We start from the raw sequence: 19,582 nt of genomic DNA, 5'->3' as shown, positions 1-19,582 counted from the left end.
GGAAACAAAGAATTCCAGAGACGTCTACAGTTTTAAATCTTAGTCCCATCAATAGCATTGGAAACTAAGAGATGGATTTTTTAGGGGATATTTTGTTGGAAAGTGAGATATTTGTCTACTTTTGTAGCTAACCTGGATCAAATATGGTGTCTTTTTGGAACTGTGATTTTGAGAGATTACTAGAATTGAATGTAAATTTAATTAGACATTTTGAAAGAATACAATTGCAAGCCATTCACATTGTCTTGCTGAGAAGATTACACAGATTGTTTCTACGAAGTTCTCCAGGTATCAGACTCAGACTTGAGAATCTATCTTTGTGAGGATGCATAGGTCAGTCCCGTAGGTCATGCTTCCTGCTTGTCAGAGAAAACCAGGAAGCAAGGAAATCTGCACAGGAAACTGGCATTCTGTGGAGTGAATCTATGATCCATTCTGTTGAGAGAGAAGTTCCCTGAAAATGGGGTCCAGCACGAGTCTGAAAGCTTGGAAGACTAAACTTCTGGTCCCAGTGACAGATCCAGGTTGGATCCTGCAACATTCTCCTGGGACATGTATATTAGTCTTCATTCATGAATCTATGAAAGCATGGAGTTTGATACTGAAGCTCATCCTTACCACCAGGAGCCATAACTCACTGAGCTTTGGATTTTGACAAAAACTCATCTTTCCTGTATGACAAAGAAGGAAAACATGAACAGTGTTTGATAAATGCCACCTGCATGGGTACTTCTTAAAGGAATTTAATGAGAAGACGACGCATGTGTGATTAATCTGAAGAAATCATAGCCATCCAAGAGGAATCATGGAATGTATGCTGCTATCTTGAATGAAATCAGTCTGTAGAACACTGGAACAACATTTGAAATGGTAGACTTTCCCAGTATCCTTTCTTTCAATTTGTTCTGCTTGCTTTCCTCTGGTCCCGGTATGCTTCTTTTATGGTGGTTGTTGTTGTTTTAATGAACATTCACCATAATATTTATTTATTTAGCATATGGCATATCATACATGGATTTACAATATATATTAACATTCCCCCAGGTTTAAAAAAAAACCCACAATAAAATATGAATGTTAAAAACATCTGTATTCAGATACCAATGTCTAGGCCATTGAACCATACATGACAATGAAAACATCACAATATCTTTGGTTCCCACTGTACAACTTTTAGCACCTTATTGTTGTATAATGAACTATGCTGTTTTAGAGCTTTTGGATGTGTCTTGCAGTATTTTGTTTCTTGTTGGGTTTTTCAGGTTGGACCCCACAACATTGAAGGAACTTGCAAGCTGTGGTGTCTATAGACTGTGATAAAAATACTTAAGATGTCAGCTGTGATGGGTTTAATGAAAAGTCTGGTTATATTTTACGTGGGTTTCACATATGACCCATGTAAAAAAATGAGTAGAACTTTGTTTACACCTATCACGGCTGCCGTCCTTTTAGCCATGTTCTGCAACTATATCTGTGGGTCAAGAAACACAACTGAAATGTCTACTCTATTAGAGAACGTGGCCCTGTTATTTTCATTTACATGAATCCTTTGAGGAAAGAAAGGAACATCAAGCATTCTTTTGTATTTGCACCATTGTATACAATTTGTATTATAGATTCTCATATGGAAACCACAAATAAACAGAGGTACATCATTCTCATTCCCAGATACTAGTCCAAGCAGCTTACATTAAAAAATGATTGCTGTGTTTCTTTTATGGAGATTGTTGGGACTTTTCATTGAATGTACTTTGAAGATAACCTTAAAAACAGATTTAACATGCAAAACTGGATTACATGATGCACAGCAGGTTTTAAAAATATTCAGAAATGTTGCTTTCATGCTTCAAATCCTTGGAAAGCCAAATACATTCAGTTTTGAAACTGCATCTTGCTTTTCACTGTTAAAAAAAAATAAGGAAAGTGTTTAATAGCACATATGGCATAATTTTATTTGACATCTGTTTTGCAACAAACAATATTTAGTTCACTTATTTGCCGAATGAATACAGTGCATACTGCAAACAAAAGTCCAATGAAAATTTTTACATAGCTTGCAATATATCAATATTTATTGTAAAAGAGAGCTAAAACCTAAACATAAGGGTGTTATTGATTGCACCATGCAAAACATTGATTAATATATGCTCCCAATGCATTTGAAACAGTGCCTCATGAGGTATGAATACAAGGTGGTTTTCAAAAAGTAAGGTAGCTTTCAAAAAAGAGTAATTGATATTTTCCCATTGGCGACATTTAGGCATATGGCCCCTCCACTTAATTTGTATCATTGTATAAATATCAATATATTTTAGCTCCTACCAACAAAAATGGTGCAACCCCCAACTTAATTGTAAGAGTTATAGATTCTAGTGGAAGGCAAATCTGAAATGCATTTCTCTTTTGGCAGATCTAGCAGAACAAGGCTGTGTTTTGAAAGCTCATATCCAAACAAATTGTATTTTAGAAAGGATTTATTTAGGACAGAAAGTTTCAATTCATACAAAATTATTTCAGCATCTAAGTTTAGCTACATGTTAATTTGAGGCTGGGGGAGTGAAGGTTTTTAAACTGGGATGTAGACTTAAGACACAAATCAAATATATTCACTCTCCAATTTGATTCTCATTTGGAAAATGGGAATAATAGAAGTTTACTGATTTACCTGAAGCTGTTTATTCTTTGACTCTTTCCTCTCTCCCCTTGTGTTTATTTTGTCTTTATTGATTTCTTGTTAGGTGAGATGAAGGATTCACCAAGAATTGGCTGCCTTGCTTTTCTTTAAAATCTGAATGTGACAGATATTTGAAATTCAGATTTGTACAGTAACATCAGACCATCTTCTGCAAAAGTCTTCTGTCACTGACTTGTATTGGTGACATCCAGAAAAAAGGAAGTCAACTCAAATCACCATCCAGAATCTCCAAAATGATGGTCTTGTGAATACAATTGGCGGTAGTAACACCGTGCTAATTTATATTGGGCATTTGCACTGAGAACCCTTTCATCCCATCCCAATGTATGGTCAGGTGCTCTTGTCCATAAGTCATTTGACACAGCTTCAATCATCTGTTGCTTTATAATGCAAATATTAAATATAAATTGAGTTGTATGTTCACTCTCCTTATGACTATGTTGGTGTAAACACCAAGCATTAATAAAACTAGTGTGCAGGAATCCTTACAGTATATGCATACTAAAATATTTTTAGTACAGTATATATTATGAGTATGTGTGTATATATATATATATAAACATATTATAAACATATATATATAATATATATATGTTTAGTATATATTTTAGTATATATTGTAAAATATAATATTGGACATATATAATATCCTGGACATAAACTGTTTCAACTCCTAAACGATGCTATAGAGCACTGCACACCAGAATAACTAGAGACAAGGACAGTTTTTCCCCGAATGCCATCACTCTGCTAAACAAATAATTCCTTCAACACTGTCCAACTATTTACAAAGTCTGCATTACTATTACTATTAATCTTCTCATCACTCTTTATTGCCCATCCCCTCCCACTTGTGACTGTATGACTGTAATGTTGTCGCTTGTATCCTTACGATTTATATCGACCATTTATATGACTTGATTGCTTATTCTACCCTATGACTATCATTAAGTGTTGTGCCTTATGATTCTTGAACTCTTGACAAATGTATCTTTTCTTTTATGTACACTGAGAGCATTTGCACCAAGACAAATTCCTTGTGTGTCCAATCACACTTGGCCAATAAAGAATTCTAGCCTATCTATTCTAAAATAACCATAACTGTTGGCTTTTTGCCCATTTATTTTTCCTTTCTCTTTGGCTCATGGTGTGGTCAACCAATATTGCTTGAAAATGCATATAAAAACATTTTACCTCCTTTCCTCCCAATAAAGTTGGTACTGAAGGGAGTATTTTTGAAAAGCAGATAACACATTCTCTTCTGGAAGGAATTTGTGGACTTTAAAACTCATTCTTTTAAATACGGCTGATAGCTTTCCTTTTCTTCTGGGTATTTGCATGCAACATCTGTTTCTGCTCCAATATTCATTATCTTTTCTAAAGATTGAGAAATAGATAGGTTGCAAATAAATATGTGCCTACAAGTTTATTATTTATTTTATGTTATATTGTTTTGCCTTCCAAAGGAGAACCATCTCGTTCTGCTTCTTTTTCATTGCAATGTTTTTTTAAGGCATGGAGTATTGGGCGTTGGATTGTTTTAGATGTTAAATTAGTCTCTTTATTTAGTGTTTTCTATTTTTTTCTAAATTATTAATATATCAACTTAGGGAACTGCTGGATTTTTAAAATTGAGGAAATATTTTACAGACCCTAATTATTAGGAATTATTAGCGAAGTGACTGAATTGCCAATGTAAAAGATTCTGGTGGTTGAAGTAAAACTGCATATTTAAGCTTTCTAAATGAACACTTTTTTTAAAGTAATTTATACCATCTGTGTCAAAATTTGGAGCCTAAAATGCAAAAGGAGAGGAACAAATGTTGGTTTCATAAAACAGTCCTAGTTCATTGTTGAAATTGTCACACATTAACGTTGCAGGCCATCTGGGTAGACAAAAGACTCTAACCAGATTGCTAAGATGATTTTATTGGTCTGGTATTAATCAGTATGTGGCATAATATTTAAGCTAAAAGAAATGATGAGGTGAACTGGAGTGCCTGAAACCACCCCTTCCCAACACAGCGATAGTTGCATAATAGCCTTATTATGCCATTGAGAATAGTCATTTTTTAAAAAAAAATGATTTTTAAAGGCAAGAACATGGAACTAGTAACCCATATAATATTTTTAATTTGCATTTGGAAAATAAAATAAAACTTTAAGAAGCAACTGTTGTTGGCATTTGGGGAATCAGAGATTTCAGCACTACAGCATGCTTCTATTAAATTATGGAACAGCCACAGTTATGTTGAAATTAACTTTAATTTTTTTTCCCCTTTGTGATGGAGTAAATTACTTGGCCTGAAAAGGGTCTATGAAGAATTGTCTTCCCTACAACACTACACATTCTAAAGTTATGCCTTCCCAACATAATTTCAATAATAAGAGGGGCGGGAGCAGTCTTCCAGAGCTCAGTTTTGTGCCTTGTTTCCTTCCTGGAAAGTTGGTGTGGTCTTTAAAAATAATCTTTAAAGCCAATAGTTTTTTATAAGTTTCCAGAATAAAACTTTTAGCAAGCGTAAACAGATTTGAGGACTTTTTCTTATGAATTCACAGCTTGTTAAAGTTCCTACCAGTAGAAAGTTTCAATTATGACAGCACCATACTCCAAAACCTCAAAAATACATATGACATATGAACAAGTGCCCTTCCTTCCTTCCTTCCTTCCTTCCTTCCTTCCTTCCTTCCTTCCTTCCCTCCCTCCCTCCCTCCCTCCCTCCCTCCCTCCCTCTAATATTTATCCAGACAAATGTGTTCAGACAGATAAATGGGGAAACTATAATCTTTTGGATGTTAGGTGTTACTCTATAATTTTCAATAGACTAGTCAGCATAGCCATTGGATAGCAGTATTTGCAAGGGCGTTATATCCTTTCCTCTTCAAAATGATAATATTGGTCTTTATCAAATTACATGATTTAACTGCACGTAGCTTATTAAACAAGCATGAACACTTTCAGTGCAGCAATATGGGAAAGTGTGTGTTGGTAGAGTTTAAATTAAGTTCCTCGTAGCTTAAGCCTTTTTGCAATAAGTTGGAGTTGAGTATTGTACGTAAAGCTAGGCACTGTCTTGTTAAACAACAGAACCAAACAGGGATTTGTGGAATCTCTTGTTGATGTATTGACTTTAGAGAGATCCTGTAGTTTAGCTCCTGGTCCGTTAAGTCAGGTCTCTGGATGGAGAAGTGCAATTATTTAAATTTAGTGACAGGACCCTTCCCCACGAGAGCTAATCTTGACTTTCCCTGAGTGTAACGGGAACAGAAAATGCTTCTTGATAATGTTGAACTTGAGGAAGGAGTTTTTCTAGCCCTCGACTGAAACAATTTAAGCAAAGGGGCTCGTTCTAATTTCAGTATTGCAAGATTTGTGGAGATGGTTTTACTTTAATGAGCCAGCGTTTTAAGGTTCGTGATTTATGGAATATGTAGGTGTTTCAATAAGCTCCTGATCACTTGGTTCAAAAATACCATCTTAATTTCTCACACGCTGTTAACCACAAGGGAAAGCGCCAAAATTTATATATATATATATATATATATATATATATATATATATATATATATATATTATATATGTGTGTGTGTGTGTGTGTGTGTGTGTGTGTGTGTGTGTGTGGATCTTTGGTTGTTCGGGTTTTCTCCCGCGTAAGATTCGAAGTATCTAGGCAACGTTTCGATGAAGTCTCATTCATCATCTTCAGGCTTCTGTCTCCGGCTCTGTGCTTCTCAGAGTAATGGAGATTGCAGCTGCTTCCTCCTTTTAACTGCCAGTGGGGGTGGGACTTGATTGGGTGGGGGCTTGGCTGTGTTCTGATTGGGTGGGGGTGTGTTCTCATTGGTAGGGGGTTTGGCTGTGTTCTGATTGGTTGGGGGTTAGCCGTGTTCTGATTGGTTGGAGGCCTGTTCTGTTCAGGTGGGGGCTTGGTTGTGCTCAGGTTAGTCTTAGTTGCTGGGGGATTTGAGCTGGAGAGTTGTGATCTGGCTGTTTGGCTTCAAGTTCGTGGTCCTGCTGCATCTTCACAGTGGGTGTCGGTTTGCTTCATGTATGGCTCAGAGGGGTTTGAAGTGGGTAGTGATGCAGCTGCAGTGCAGCTTCTGGTCCATGGTCGCTTTCTCATTTTCTGAATGGGTGGGAGTCTGTTTTCTACATGGAAGTGTGGTGGTGGCATCTTGTGTGGCTCTTATGGGTGTGGGTCCGGTGTCCTTCTTCATGTTAGGTATTCGTCTGTTCATGAGGGCGGGTTTCCAAATGGCTGGAAGGCGGGAGGTGTCGTCTCGTTTGTTCATGCTGTGTGGGCGTTTTTCTATCTCTATGGCTTCTCTGATTATTCTGCTGTTGAAGTGTTCGGTTTTAAGCGATAGTTCTGGTATTTTTAAAATCAATTTCATGTCCTGTGGCTTTGAGGTGTTGGACCAGGGAAGAGGTCGTTTCTTCTTTTTGATTGAGTTCTTATGTTCTTCAATGCGTGCACTTATTCTTCTGTTAGTTTGTCCAATGTATGTGGTAGGGCAGGCAGTGCAGGGGATTTCAGTATACTCCTTGGTTTTCTAATTCGATTTTGTCTTTGGGGTTTCTTAGGATGGTGGATATTTTTCTGTTTGTGCAGAATGCTGTTTTGATGTTGTGTTTTTGGAGGATCTTGCTAATTTTGTCTGTAGTGCCTTTTATATATGGGAGGAGGGCTTTGCCGTTTTCTTGTTCTCTGTCTTGGATTTTGGTTGGGGTTTCTTTTTGGATTAGGTGGGTAATCTTCTTTCTTTGGAATCCATTGGCTGTAAGTACGTTGGTGAGAGTGTGTAGTTCGGTTTTCTGGTGTTGCTCATCGGCTAAGCATTTTGTTCTGGAGATGAGTGTCTTGGCTACGGAATTGATCTGTGCTGGGTGGTGGTGTGAGAGTGCATGTAGATAGCGGTTAGTATGTGTTTTCTTCTGGTAGATGGTGTGTCCTAGGGAGCCATTGGATCTTTTGTATACCAAGACATCTAGGAAGGGAAGTTGATTGTTGGCTTCTGTTTCCATGGTGAATTGTATTTTGGGGTGTAGGCTGTTGAGGTATGTGAGGAAGTTGTTCAGTTTTTCTTTCCTGTGTGGCCAGATTATGAAGGTGTCATCTACGTATCTGAGCCAGAGTTTGGGTTTGTGGTTGTATTTTTCTAGAGCTTGAGTTTCAAAGTGTTCCATGTAGAGGTTTGCGATAACAGGTGAGAGGGGTGATCCCATGGGTGCTCCTTCTGTTTGTTTGTATTTTTGTCCATTGTAGGTGAAGTAAGTATTGATAGGCAGTGGTTGGTTAGATCTAGGATGTGCTTGGGGGTTGTATTTGTTTTGGATGGCTGTCAAGGCTTCTTTTATTGGCACTTGGGTGAAGAGGGATATGACATCGAAGCTTACTAGTAGGTCGCTGGGTTGTAAGTTTTGTTTCTTTATGATCTCGATGAACTGGAATGAGTTTCTTACGTGTGAGTTGATGGATTCTGCATAGGGTTGTAGTTGTTTGGCAAGAAATTTGGCCAGGTTTTGTAGAGGTGAGCCTATGGAGCTGACTATTGGTCTGAGTGGGGTTCCTTCTTTGTGTATTTTGGGGAGACCATAAAGCTTGGGGCATCTGGATGATTTTTCTCTGGGTATGATTCCTTGCTGGATTTCTTCACTGATGGGGAGGCTTTTATTTTGGATTTGGTAGTTTTTTCTAGGTAGGTGGTGGGGTCTGTCTTTAGGGGTTTGTATGTGGGGTCTTGGAGTAGGTTGGTTAGCTTGGTTTGGTAGTCAGATGTGTTCATTACCACTGTCGCGTGCTCTTTGTCTGCTGGTAGGATTATTATGCTGGTGTCTTCTTTCAGGTTAAGTAGTGCAGTTTGTTCTTCTTTGGATAAGTTGCTTTTGGGTGGTTTGCTAGTGCAGAGGATGTTGGTGATTTCGAGTCTGATTTTGTTAGCATCATCAGGGTTGGTTTTGGTCAGGCTGGTTTCAACTCCGCATATGATGGTTTCTGTGGGGATGTGTTTGGGAGCGACAGCAAAGTTGAATCCTTTTGAGAGGATCTTGGTTTCAGCTTCAGTGAGGATCTTGTCTGAGATGTTGTGCACTGTTTGTTTCATGTGTGGCTGTGGGGGGGGAGGAGTTGGTTTCTGGCGTTGTTGTAGTTTCCTGAGTTTGTTGGTCTGTGTGTCTGTCTTGAGGATGGTCTGTGTTTCGGCTCTCCAGACAGCGAGTTGTTTGGATTTGTCCCAAAGTAGAGGGTGAATCTTGTTGCTGAGTCTGAGGTGGAGTGTGAGGAGATCTTTGTTGATTTGGTCTAGGAGAAACCTTTTTGTGTGAAGTTCATTTCTAATTAGGGCCAGTTCTGTTCTTTTAAGGATCCTGAAAAGAACAGAGCTGGCCCTAGTTAGAGCCTGAGCAGAACAGAGCTGGCCCTAGTTAGAGCCTGAGCAGAACAGAGCTGGCCCTAGTTAGAGCCTGAGCAGAGCAGAGCTGGCCCTAGTTAGAGCCTGAGCAGAACAGAGCTGGCCCTAGTTAGAGCCTGAGCAGAACAGAGCTGGCCCTAGTTAGAGCCTGAGCAGAACAGAGCTGGCCCTAGTTAGAGCCTGAGCAGAACAGAGCTGGCCCTAGTTAGAGCCTGAGCAGAACAGAGCTGGCCCTAGTTAGAGCCTGAGCAGAACAGAGCTGGCCCTAGTTAGAGCCTGAGCAGAACAGAGCTGGCCCTAGTTAGAGCCTGAGCAGAACAGAGCTGGCCCTAGTTAGAGCCTGAGCAGAACAGAGCTGGCCCTAGTTAGAGCCTGAGCAGAACAGAGCTGGCCCTAGTTAGAGCCTGAGCAGAACAGAGCTGGCCCTAGTTAGAGCCTGAGCAGAACAGAGCTGGCCCTAGTTAGAGCCTGAGCAGAACAGAGCTGGCCCTAGTTAGAGCCTGAGCAGAACAGAGCTGGCCCTAGTTAGAGCCTGAGCAGAACAGAGCTGGCCCTAGTTAGAGCCTGAGCAGAACAGAGCTGGCCCTAGTTAGAGCCTGAGCAGAACAGAGCTGGCCCTAGTTAGAGCCTGAGCAGAACAGAGCTGGCCCTAGTTAGAGCCTGAGCAGAACAGAGCTGGCCCTAGTTAGAGCCTGAGCAGAACAGAGCTGGCCCTAGTTAGAGCCTGAGCAGAACAGAGCTGGCCCTAGTTAGAGCCTGAGCAGAACAGAGCTGGCCCTAGTTAGAGCCTGAGCAGAACAGAGCTGGCCCTAGTTAGAGCCTGAGCAGAACAGAGCTGGCCCTAGTTAGAGCCTGAGCAGAACAGAGCTGGCCCTAGTTAGAGCCTGAGCAGGACAGAGCTGGCCCTAGTTAGAGCCTGAGCAGGCAACAGAGCTGGCCCTAGTTAGAGCCTGAGCAGAACAGAGCTGGCCCTAGTTAGAGCCTGAGCAGAACAGAGCTGGCCCTAGTTAGAGCCTGAGCAGAACAGAGCTGGCCCTAGTTAGAGCCTGAGCAGGAACAGAGCTGGCCCTAGTTAGAGCCTGAGCAGGAACAGAGCTGGCCCTAGTTAGAGCCTGAGCAGGACAGAGCTGGCCCTAGTTAGAGCCTGAGCAGGAACAGAGCTGGCCCTAGTTAGAGCCTGAGCAGAACAGAGCTGGCCCTAGTTAGAGCCTGAGCAGAACAGAGCTGGCCCTAGTTAGAGCCTGAGCAGAACAGAGCTGGCCCTAGTTAGAGCCTGAGCAGAACAGAGCTGGCCCTAGTTAGAGCCTGAGCAGAACAGAGCTGGCCCTAGTTAGAGCCTGAGCAGAACAGAGCTGGCCCTAGTTAGAGCCTGAGCAGAACAGAGCTGGCCCTAGTTAGAGCCTGAGCAGAACAGAGCTGGCCCTAGTTAGAGCCTGAGCAGAACAGAGCTGGCCCTAGTTAGAGCCTGAGCAGAACAGAGCTGGCCCTAGTTAGAGCCTGAGCAGAACAGAGCTGGCCCTAGTTAGAGCCTGAGCAGAACAGAGCTGGCCCTAGTTAGAGCCTGAGCAGAACAGAGCTGGCCCTAGTTAGAGCCTGAGCAGAACAGAGCTGGCCCTAGTTAGAGCCTGAGCAGAAAGAGCTGGCCCTAGTTAGAGCCTGAGCAGAAAGAGCTGGCCCTAGTTAGAGCCTGAGCAGACAGAGCTGGCTAGTTAGAGCCTGAGCAGAAAGAGCTGGCCCTAGTTAGAGCCTGAGCAGGAGCAGAGCTGGCCCTAGTTAGAGCCTGAGCAGGAAAGAGCTGGCCCTAGTTAGAGCCTGAGCAGGAAAGAGCTGGCCCTAGTTAGAGCCTGAGCAGAAAGAGCTGGCCCTAGTTAGAGCCTGAGCAGGAAAGAGCTGGCCCTAGTTAGAGCCTGAGCAGGAAAGAGCTGGCCCTAGTTAGAGCCTGAGCAGGAAAGAGCTGGCCCTAGTTAGAGCCTGAGCAGAGCTGGCTGTAGAGCAGAGAGCTGGCCCTAGTTAGAGCCTGAGCAGAACAGAGCTGGCCCTAGTTAGAGCCTGAGCAGAACAGAGCTGGCCCTAGTTAGAGCCTGAGCAGAAAGAGCTGGCCCTAGTTAGAGCCTGAGCAGCTGGCCCTAGTTAGAGCCTGAGCAGAACAGAGCTGGCCCTAGTTAGAGCCTGAGCAGAACAGAGCTGGCCCTAGTTAGAGCCTGAGCAGAACAGAGCTGGCCCTAGTTAGAGCCTGAGCAGAACAGAGCTGGCCCTAGTTAGAGCCTGAGCAGAACAGAGCTGGCCCTAGTTAGAGCCTGAGCAGAACAGAGCTGGCCCTAGTTAGAGCCTGAGCAGGAAAGAGCTGGCCCTAGTTAGAGCCTGAGCAGGAAAGAGCTGGCCCTAGTTAGAGCCTGAGCAGGAAAGAGCTGGCCCTAGTTAGAGCCTGAGCAGAACAGAGCTGGCCCTAGTTAGAGCCTGAGCAGAACAGAGCTGGCCCTAGTTAGAGCCTGAGCAGAACAGAGCTGGCCCTAGTTAGAGCCTGAGCAGAACAGAGCTGGCCCTAGTTAGAGCCTGAGCAGGAAGAGCTGGCCCTAGTTAGAGCCTGAGCAGGAGCAGAGCTGGCCCTAGTTAGAGCCTGAGCAGGAAAGAGCTGGCCCTAGTTAGAGCCTGAGCAGAACAGAGCTGGCCCTAGTTAGAGCCTGAGCAGAACAGAGCTGGCCCTAGTTAGAGCCTGAGCAGAACAGAGCTGGCCCTAGTTAAGCAGAGCTGGCCCTAGTTAGAGCCTGAGCAGAACAGAGCTGGCCCTAGTTAGAGCCTGAGCAGAACAGAGCTGGCCCTAGTTAGAGCCTGAGCAGAACAGAGCTGGCCCTAGTTAGAGCCTGAGCAGAACAGAGCTGGCCTAGTTAGAGCCTGAGCAGAACAGAGCTGGCCCTAGTTAGAGCCTGAGCAGAACAGAGCTGGCCCTAGTTAGAGCCTGAGCAGAACAGAGCTGGCCCTAGTTAGAGCCTGAGCAGAACAGAGCTGGCCCTAGTTAGAGCCTGAGCAGAACAGAGCTGGCCCTAGTTAGAGCCTGAGCAGAACAGAGCTGGCCCTAGTTAGAGCCTGAGCAGGAAAGAGCTGGCCCTAGTTAGAGCCTGAGCAGGAAAGAGCTGGCCCTAGTTAGAGCCTGAGCCGAACAGAGCTGGCCCTAGTTAGAGCCTGAGCAGAACAGAGCTGGCCCTAGTTAGAGCCTGAGCAGAACAGAGCTGGCCCTAGTTAGAGCCTGAGCAGAACAGAGCTGGCCCTAGTTAGAGCCTGAGCAGAACAGAGCTGGCCCTAGTTAGAGCCTGAGCAGAACAGAGCTGGCCCTAGTTAGAGCCTGAGCAGAACAGAGCTGGCCCTAGTTAGAGCCTGAGCAGAACAGAGCTGGCCCTAGTTAGAGCCTGAGCAGAACAGAGCTGGCCCTAGTTAGAGCCTGAGCAGAACAGAGCTGGCCCTAGTTAGAGCCTGAGCAGAACAGAGCTGGCCCTAGTTAGAGCCTGAGCAGAACAGAGCTGGCCCTAGTTAGAGCCTGAGCAGAACAGAGCTGGCCCTAGTTAGAGCCTGAGCAGAACAGAGCTGGCCCTAGTTAGAGCCTGAGCAGAACAGAGCTGGCCCTAGTTAGAGCCTGAGCAGAACAGAGCTGGCCCTAGTTAGAGCCTGAGCAGAACAGAGCTGGCCCTAGTTAGAGCCTGAGCAGGAAAGAGCTGGCCCTAGTTAGAGCCTGAGCAGGAAAGAGCTGGCCCTAGTTAGAGCCTGAGCAGGAACAGAGCTGGCCCTAGTTAGAGCCTGAGCAGGAAAGAGCTGGCCCTAGTTAGAGCCTGAGCAGGAAAGAGCTGGCCCTAGTTAGAGCCTGAGCAGGAAAGAGCTGGCCCTAGTTAGAGCCTGAGCAGAAAGAGCTGGCCCTAGTTAGAGCCTGAGCAGGAAAGAGCTGGCCCTAGTTAGAGCCTGAGCAGGAAAGAGCTGGCCCTAGTTAGAGCCTGAGCAGGAAAGAGCTGGCCCTAGTTAGAGCCTGAGCAGGAAGAGCTGGCCCTAGTTAGAGCCTGAGCAGGAAAGAGCTGGCCCTAGTTAGAGCCTGAGCAGGAAAGAGCTGGCCCTAGTTAGAGCCTGAGCAGAAAGAGCTGGCCCTAGTTAGAGCCTGAGCAGAACAGAGCTGGCCCTAGTTAGAGCCTGAGCAGAAAGAGCTGGCCCTAGTTAGAGCCTGAGCAGGAAAGAGCTGGCCCTAGTTAGAGCCTGAGCAGGAAAGAGCTGGCCCTAGTTAGAGCCTGAGCAGAAAGAGCTGGCCCTAGTTAGAGCCTGAGCAGAAAGAGCTGGCCCTAGTTAGAGCCTGAGCAGAACAGAGCTGGCCCTAGTTAGAGCCTGAGCAGAACAGAGCTGGCCCTAGTTAGAGCCTGAGCAGAACAGAGCTGGCCCTAGTTAGAGCCTGAGCAGAACAGAGCTGGCCCTAGTTAGAGCCTGAGCAGAACAGAGCTGGCCCTAGTTAGAGCCTGAGCAGAACAGAGCTGGCCCTAGTTAGAGCCTGAGCAGAACAGAGCTGGCCCTAGTTAGAGCCTGAGCAGAACAGAGCTGGCCCTAGTTAGAGCCTGAGCAGAACAGAGCTGGCCCTAGTTAGAGCCTGAGCAGAACAGAGCTGGCCCTAGTTAGAGCCTGAGCAGAACAGAGCTGGCCCTAGTTAGAGCCTGAGCAGAACAGAGCTGGCCCTAGTTAGAGCCTGAGCAGAACAGAGCTGGCCCTAGTTAGAGCCTGAGCAGAACAGAGCTGGCCCTAGTTAGAGCCTGAGCAGGAAAGAGCTGGCCCTAGTTAGAGCCTGAGCAGGAAAGAGCTGGCCCTAGTTAGAGCCTGAGCAGAAAGAGCTGGCCCTAGTTAGAGCCTGAGCAGAACAGAGCTGGCCCTAGTTAGAGCCTGAGCAGAACAGAGCTGGCCCTAGTTAGAGCCTGAGCAGAACAGAGCTGGCCCTAGTTAGAGCCTGAGCAGAACAGAGCTGGCCCTAGTTAGAGCCTGAGCAGAACAGAGCTGGCCCTAGTTAGAGCCTGAGCAGAACAGAGCTGGCCCTAGTTAGAGCCTGAGCAGAACAGAGCTGGCCCTAGTTAGAGCCTGAGCAGAACAGAGCTGGCCCTAGTTAGAGCCTAGTTGAGCCTGAGCAGAACAGAGCTGGCCCTAGTTAGAGCCTGAGCAGAACAGAGCTGGCCCTAGTTAGAGCCTGAGCAGAACAGAGCTGGCCCTAGTTAGAGCCTGAGCAGAACAGAGCTGGCCCTAGTTAGAGCCTGAGCAGGAAAGAGCTGCCCTAGTTAGAGCCTGAGCAGGCAGAGCTGGCCCTAGTTAGAGCCTGAGCAGGAAAGAGCTGGCCCTAGTTAGAGCCTGAGCAGAACAGAGCTGGCCCTAGTTAGAGCCTGAGCAGAGCAGAGCTGGCCCTAGTTAGAGCCTGAGCAGCAGAACAGAGCTGGCCCTAGTTAGAGCCTGAGCAGAACAGAGCTGGCCCTAGTTAGAGCCTGAGCAGAACAGAGCTGGCCCTAGTTAGAGCCTGAGCAGAAAGAGCTGGCCCTAGTTAGAGCCTGAGCAGGAAAGAGCTGCCCTAGTTAGAGCCTGAGCAGGAAAGAGCTGGCCCTAGTTAGAGCCTGAGCAGAAAGAGCTGGCCCTAGTTAGAGCTGAGCAGGAAAGAGCTGGCTAGTTGGACCTGAGCAGGAACAGAGCTGGCCCTAGTTAGAGCCTGAGCAGAACAGAGCTGGCCCTAGTTAGAGCCTGAGCAGAACAGAGCTGGCCCTAGTTAGAGCCTGAGCAGAACAGAGCTGGCCCTAGTTAGAGCCTGAGCAGAACAGAGCTGGCCCTAGTTAGAGCCTGAGCAGAACAGAGCTGGCCCTAGTTAGAGCCTGAGCAGAACAGAGCTGGCCCTAGTTAGAGCCTGAGCAGAACAGAGCTGGCCCTAGTTAGAGCCTGAGCAGAACAGAGCTGGCCCTAGTTAGAGCCTGAGCAGAACAGAGCAGTTAGCCTGAGCAGAACAGAGCTGGCCCTAGTTAGAGCCTGAGCAGAACAGAGCTGGCCCTAGTTAGAGCCTGAGCAGAACAGAGCTGGCCCTAGTTAGAGCCTGAGCAGAACAGAGCTGGCCCTAGTTAGAGCCTGAGCAGAACAGAGCTGGCCCTAGTTAGAGCCTGAGCAGAACAGAGCTGGCCCTAGTTAGAGCCTGAGCAGAACAGAGCTGGCCCTAGTTAGAGCCTGAGCAGAAAGAGCTGGCCCTAGTTAGAGCCTGAGCAGAAAGAGCTGGCCCTAGTTAGAGCCTGAGCAGGCAAAGAGCTGGCCCTAGTTAGAGCCTGAGCAGAAAGAGCTGGCCCTAGTTAGAGCCTGAGCAGAAAGAGCTGGCCCTAGTTAGAGCCTGAGCAGAACAGAGCTGGCCCTAGTTAGAGCCTGAGCAGAGCAGAGCTGGCCCTAGTTAGAGCCTGAGCAGAGCAGAGCTGGCCCTAGTTAGAGCCTGAGCAGAGCAGAGCTGGCCCTAGTTAGAGCCTGAGCAGAGCAGAGCTGGCCCTAGTTAGAGCCTGAGCAGAGCAGAGCTGGCCCTAGTTAGAGCCTGAGCAGAGCAGAGCTGGCCCTAGTTAGAGCCTGAGCAGAGCAGAGCTGGCCCTAGTTAGAGCCTGAGCAGAAAGAGCTGGCCCTAGTTAGAGCCTGAGCAGAACAGAGCTGGCCCTAGTTAGAGCCTGAGCAGAGCAGAGCTGGCCCTAGTTAGAGCCTGAGCAGAGCAGAGCTGGCCCTAGTTAGAGCCTGAGCAGAGCAGAGCTGGCCCTAGTTAGAGCCTGAGCAGAGCAGAGCTGGCCCCTAGTTAGAGCCTGAGCAGCCTGAGTTAGGAGCCTGAGAGCAGAGCTGGCCCTAGTTAGAGCCTGAGCAGAGCAGAGCTGGCCCTAGTTAGAGCCTGAGCAGAGCAGAGCTGGCCCTAGTTAGAGCCTGAGAGAGAGAGCTGGCCCTAGTTAGAGCCTGAGCAGAACAGAGCTGGCCCTAGTTAGAGCCTGAGCAGAACAGAGCTGGCCCTAGTTAGAGCCTGAGCAGAACAGAGCTGGCCCTAGTTAGAGCCTGAGCAGAACAGAGCTGGCCCTAGTTAGAGCCTGAGCAGAGCTGGCTCCTAGAGCCTGAGGAACCCCCTAGTTAGAGCCTGGAGCAGAGCAGAGCTGGCCCTAGTTAGAGCCTGAGCAGGAAGTGAGCTGGCCCCAGTTAGAGCCTGAGCAGCAGAGCTGGCCCAGGAAAGAGCGGGCTCCTAGTTAGAGCCTGAGCAGAGCAAGAGCTGGCCCTAGTTAGAGCCTGAGCAGGAACAGAATCAGCCCTAGAAGTTAGAGCCTGAGCAGGAGCAGAGCGGCCCTAGTTAGAGCCTGAGCAGAACAGAGCTGGCCCTAGTTAGAGCCTTTGGAGTAGAACAGAGCCCCTGAGCCCTAGTTAGAGCCTGAGCAGAGCAGAGCTGGCCCCTAGTTAGAGCCTGAGCAGAGCAGAGCTGGCCCTAGTTAGAGCCTGAGCAGAACAGAGCTGGCCCTAGTTAGAGCCTGAGCAGAATGCAGAGCTGGCCCTAGTTAGAGCCTGAGCAGAACAGAGCTGGCCCTAGTTAGAGCCTGAGCAGAGCAGAGCTGGCCCTAGTTAGAGCCTGGAGCAGAGCAGAGCTGGCCCTGTGCCAGGAGCCTGAGCAGAGCAGAGCTGGCCCCAGTTAGAGCCTGAGCAGAGCAGAGCTGGCCCTAGTTAGAGCCTGAGCAGAGCAGAGCTGGCCCTAGTTAGTTGTTTCCTGAGCAGAGTGGTGAGCTGGCCCTAGTTAGAGCCTGAGCAGAGCAGAGCTGGCCCTAGAAGTTAGAGCCTGAGCAGAAACAGAGCTGGCCCCAGTTAGAGCCTCGAGTAGAACAGAGCTGGCCCTAGTTAGAGCCTGAGCAGAACAGAGCTGGCTCCTAGTTAGAGCCTGAGCAGAACAGAGCTGGCCCTAGTTGTGGAGCTCCGAAAAGAACAGAGCTGGCAACGCGACAGTGGTAATGAACACATCCGACTACCAAACCAAGCTAACCAACCTACTCCAAGACCCCACATACAAACCCCTAAAGACAGACCCCACCACCTACCTAGAAAAAAACTACCAAATCCAAAATAAAAGCCTCCCCCATCAGTGAAGAAATCCAGCAAGGAATCATACCCAGAGAAAAATCATCCAGATGCCCCAAGCTTTATGGTCTCCCCAAAATACACAAAGAAGGAACCCCACTCAGACCAATAGTCAGCTCCATAGGCTCACCTCTACAAAACCTGGCCAAATTTCTTGCCAAACAACTACAACCCTATGCAGAATCCATCAACTCACACGTAAGAAACTCATTCCAGTTCATCGAGATCATAAAGAAACAAAACTTACAACCCAGCGACCTACTAGTAAGCTTCATGTCATATCCCTCTTCACCCAAGTGCTAATAAAAGAAGCCTTGACAGCCATCCAAAACAAATACAACCCCCCAAGCACATCCTAGATCTAACCAACCACTGCCTATCCAATACTTACTTCACCTACAATGGACAAAAATACAAACAAATAGAAGGAGCACCCATGGATCACCCCTCTCACCTGTTATCGCAAACCTCTACATGGAACACTTTGAAACTGCAAGCTCTAGAAAAATACAACCACAACCCAAACTCTGGCTCAGATACGTAGATGACACCTTCATAATCTGGCCACACAGGAAAGAAAAACTGAACAACTTCCTCACATACCTCAACAGCCTACACCCCAAAATACAATTCACCATGGAAACAGAAGCCAACAATCAACTTCCTTCCTAGATGTCTTGGTATACAAAAGATCCAATGGCTCCCTAGGACACACCATCTACCAGAAGAAAACACATACTAACCGCTATCTACATGCACTCTCACACCACCACCCAGCACAGATCAATTCCTCAGAGCCAAGACACTCATCTCCAGAACAAAATGCTTAGCCGATGAACAACACCAAAAACCGAACTACACACTCTCACCAACTCATACTTACAGCCAATGGATTCCAAAGAAAGAAGATTACCCACCTAATCCAAAAAGAAACCCCAACCAAAATCCAAGACAGAGAACAAGAAAACGGCAAAGCCCTCCTCCCATATATAAAAGGCACTACAGACAAAATTAGCAAGAACCTCCAAAAACACAACATCAAACAGCATTCTGCACAAACAGAAAAATATCCACCATCCTAAGAAACCCCAAAGACAAAATCGAATTAGAAAACCAAGGAGTATACGAATCCCTGCACTGCCTGCCCTACCACATACATTGGACAAACTAACAGAAGAATAAGTGCACGCATTGAAGAACATAACTAGGGCCAGCTCTGTTCTGCTCAGGCTCTAACTAGGGCCAGCTCTGTTCTGCTCAGGCCAGCTCCTAACCAGGGCCAGCTCTGTTCTCACAGCCAGCTCTGTTCTGCTCAGGCTCTAACTAGGGCCAGCTCTGTTCTGCTCAGGCTCTAACTAGGGCCAGCTCTGTTCTGCTCAGGCTCTAACTAGGGCCAGCTCTGCCTTCCTGCTCAGGCTCTAACTAGGGCCAGCTCTGTCCTGCTCAGGCTCTAACTAGGGCCAGCTCTGTCCTGCTCAGGCTCTAACTAGGGCCAGCTGTCCTGCTCAGGCTCTAACTAGGGCCAGCTCTGTTCTGCTCAGGCTCTAACTAGGGCCAGCTCTGTCCTGCTCAGGCTTAACTAGGGCCAGCTCTGTCTCTGCTCAGGCTCTAACTAGGGCCAGCTCTGTTCTGCTCAGGCTCTAACTAGGGCCAGCTCTGTTCTGCTCAGGCTCTAACTAGGGCCAGCTCTGTTCTGCTCAGGCTCTAACTAGGGCCAGCTCTGTTCTGCTCAGGCTCTAACTAGGGCCAGCTCTGTTCTGCTCAGGCCTCTAACTAGGGCCAGCTCTGTCCTGCTCAGGCTCTAACTAGGGCCAGCTCTGTTCTGCTCAGGCTCTAACTAGGGCCAGCTCTGTTCTGCTCAGGCTCTAACTAGGGCCAGCTCTGTTCTGCTCAGGCTCTGAACTAGGGCCAGCTCTGTTCTGCTCAGGCTCTAACCAGGGCCAGCTCTGTTCTGCTCAGGCTCTAACTAGGGCCAGCTCTGTTCTGCTCAGGCTCTAACTAGGGCCAGCTCTGTTCTGCTCAGGCTCTAACTTAGGGCCAGCTCTGTTCTGCTCAGGCTCTAACTAGGGCCAGCTCTGTTCTGCTCAGGCTCTAACTAGGGCCAGCTCTGTTCTGCTCAGGCTCTAACTAGGGCCAGCTCTGTTCTGCTCAGGCTCTAACTAGGGCCAGCTCTGTTCTGCTCAGGCTCTAACTAGGGCCAGCTCTGTTCTGCTCAGGCTCTAACTAGGGCCAGCTCTGTTCTGCTCAGGCTCTAACTAGGGCCAGCTCTGTTCTGCTCAGGCTCTAACTAGGGCCAGCTCTGTTCTGCTCAGGCTCTAACTAGGGCCAGCTCTGTTCTGCTCAGGCTCTAACTGCAGGGCC

At 47.1% G+C, this 19,582-nt stretch overlaps 1 long non-coding RNA gene across 2 annotated transcripts; it reads right to left on the bottom strand.

The window, feature by feature from the left end:
• Nucleotides 1-1,370: 1,370 nt before the first annotated feature.
• Nucleotides 1,371-17,783, bottom strand: LOC148123756 (uncharacterized). 2 transcript variants are annotated; one of them, XR_015740544.1, is made up of 3 exons: nt 17,676-17,783; nt 3,890-4,072; nt 1,371-1,901 (listed from the first exon to the last, which is right to left on the bottom strand). It is a non-coding gene; the product is annotated as an uncharacterized LOC148123756 (long non-coding RNA). The 2 variants fall into 2 exon arrangements; XR_015740543.1 differs by lacking the exon at nt 1,371-1,901 and adding an exon at nt 2,674-2,788.
• Between the last annotated feature and the right edge of the window lie 1,799 nt (nt 17,784-19,582).

Source organism: Pseudonaja textilis, unplaced genomic scaffold (genome assembly GCF_049901715.1).
Source record: "Pseudonaja textilis isolate UNSWEBS1 unplaced genomic scaffold, rPseTex1.2 PTEXSCF129, whole genome shotgun sequence".
NCBI classification, from domain to species: domain Eukaryota; kingdom Metazoa; phylum Chordata; class Lepidosauria; order Squamata; family Elapidae; genus Pseudonaja; species Pseudonaja textilis.
This window is presented reverse-complemented; position numbering and strand designations above follow the sequence as displayed.